The sequence below is a fragment of the Dioscorea cayenensis genome, unplaced genomic scaffold (genome assembly GCF_009730915.1).
Source record: "Dioscorea cayenensis subsp. rotundata cultivar TDr96_F1 unplaced genomic scaffold, TDr96_F1_v2_PseudoChromosome.rev07_lg8_w22 25.fasta BLBR01001479.1, whole genome shotgun sequence".
NCBI classification, from domain to species: Eukaryota; Viridiplantae; Streptophyta; class Magnoliopsida; order Dioscoreales; family Dioscoreaceae; genus Dioscorea; species Dioscorea cayenensis.
In genome coordinates, this window is record NW_024087870.1 from 47 (window position 1) to 2,472 (window position 2,426).

A 2,426-nucleotide genomic window follows, 5' to 3' on the forward strand; every position below is an offset into this window, starting at 1 on the left:
AAAATGCAAAGCATGTCAAAAGGAACTGAAACAAGTTATTCCCACAACTCAAAAGAGGAAGCCAACCTCACTTTTGGCCAACAAACTTTTGTTGCTCCACTCCACAAGGCCCCCTTTTTTGCTATTCAAAAAGGTTAAAAAGGTTTGTTACATTACACTTCACAAAGACTTTGTATGAAAACACAAAATAATAAAATTATAAAAAAAAGGCAAGTGGGAGCAAGAGATAGATAAGGCCTCATTCCAACCAACAACAACAACAACAAAAAGAGTGAGAGAGATTCAAAGAAAAACAAAAGCCCTTCAAAGCTAAGATACCTTTTTGTTTCCATCTATAGTGAACAAGAACACTTTAATTAAACAATACTAGCAACACTACTAGTATTAGTAGTAGTTTTCCTCTCAATCTCAAACAAAGAGAGCCTGTTATCAGCCAGCCTTGTTTTGTAAGCAAAGGTCTTGAACTCAAACCATGTGAACTCTTTGTACAAGCTCTCCTCACCTTCTCTCATGAGTTGAGGCAATGGTGCCAACTTTTTCTAGGACATAGTCCTCCAAAGTATATCATGGAGACCCTAGACCTTAAACCATTGGCCATCACCCTATGTTTGACACTCTTGAACCTCCCATTTGTAAGCACCTGCAAAGAGTCCCCAACATTGATGAACAAGGAGTCCTGGTCAGGAGGGACACTCACCCAACTCCCATCTCTAAGTGCAATTTGAAATCCACAAGTGTTGTTTGATCTCAGGACTGACAGAACTTGAGGGTCAGTGTGCTCTCCAAAGCCAGTCAAACTAGAGTTGAGTCCTTGAAGCAGAGGTGGGCATGGAGGGTAGTGGTTCAACCTGAACATTGTGTCACTCTCTTCATTCATTACTAGTTTACTGAAAGCATCTCTTGGTTTTATCCTCAAACCATCAGCCATCATCTCTAGCACTTCCTTCACCACCTTTCTCACTGCTTTTGTGTACTCATTCAAAGCATATCTGCATATATATTCAAACAAACATCATATATATGATCACTTGATAATTAATTTTCATACATGCATGTGCACATGCATGTATGAATTTATGTGTATATATATATATACATACCTTAAAGAGGAAGATGGGAAAGAGGAAGAGGAGGAGATGTTGAAGAGAAGGTATTCAAGCCAACCAACATCACCATTAGAGCCAATCTTCTTATTGCCATAGCCAAAAGGAGAAGGAGGGCAATTAATGTCCTTGTGAGACTGGGGTAATGAGAAGAAGTTAAGGGCTTCTGATTCAAGAGTGGACATGAGGGAGGGAGGGATACCATGGTTGGTGAGCTTGAAGAAACCAAGGTTCTCACAAGCTTTAACTATGGAGGAAGGAGAGGAGATGGGATCAGAGAGGTCTATGGTGGGGATGATGAAGGATGAACAAGTGCTGTAGGCCAGTACTGTTGGTGTTGGCTTTTGAGGTTTTAGAGGAGAGCTTTGGGTTATTATGGATGATGATGATTTTGCTAAGACCACCATGGCTAATGGGTTTAGTTAGTGCTTGCTTGTTGAAATAGAGAGGAGATGGAGATGATTGGGAGAGAGTCAAAGGTTGAGGAGAGAGGATTGGATTGCAATTGCATGTCAAAAAAGAGTGGGGTTTTGAGGAAGTATATATAAAGAGGACATGGGAAACTTAAGGGCACCTGTCAAACATAGAGATGGACAGAGGGATAGAGAAAGATGGATGAGGGTGAGGGCACCTGTCACAACACCACACCCACAAACAGGTGAGATATATATATATATCCCTATTTATTATTTAATGATGTGCTTTTTTTCTCTAATAAATAAATAAATAAATAAATAAATATTTAGAGTGTGTTTATCAATCATCAACACACACACATATATATATATATAAGAGATTATTTAGTCTCATTGTCTTGGTCATGATTTATTTAAATGAATGTTAATAAATAATAAATAAAATTATCTAGATCAAAAAATAAAAATCTTGGAATGATTTTTTAGGTTTTTTTTGTGTATTTATTAATAATTATGTGGTATTGGTTAAGAAAAAAGTGAAAGGGTAGTTTTGTCAATTCAGAGGAACTTACAATAAGAATTGGTGTTTGAAAGATGTGGGCTGTGTATTTGTGTTGAAATTTGAAAAAGGGGATTGGAATGTATGAATATTAGGCAGAGGGATATTTTAAAAAATTATTTAATTAAACATATGGGAATGATAAAGTGAAATGATTCCAATTTCTAAATATTTGTTCAAACAGAGTGGTCTCATGTGTTATATTTTAAAGATTATTTATTTATGTTTTTTTGTGTGTGTGTGTGTGTGTTTATACATCAAGCTTGAAAAACTAAAAATTAAGATATGCTTTTGCAAAGAAAGCAAACCTAAAACATAGATTCCAATTTGAGCTTATAATTGAAGTTG

At 36.3% G+C, this 2,426-nt stretch overlaps 1 pseudogene; it reads right to left on the bottom strand.

Moving 5' to 3' along the window:
- Nucleotides 1-303: 303 nt before the first annotated feature.
- Nucleotides 304-1,653, bottom strand: LOC120256517 (annotated as a pseudogene).
- Between the last annotated feature and the right edge of the window lie 773 nt (nucleotides 1,654-2,426).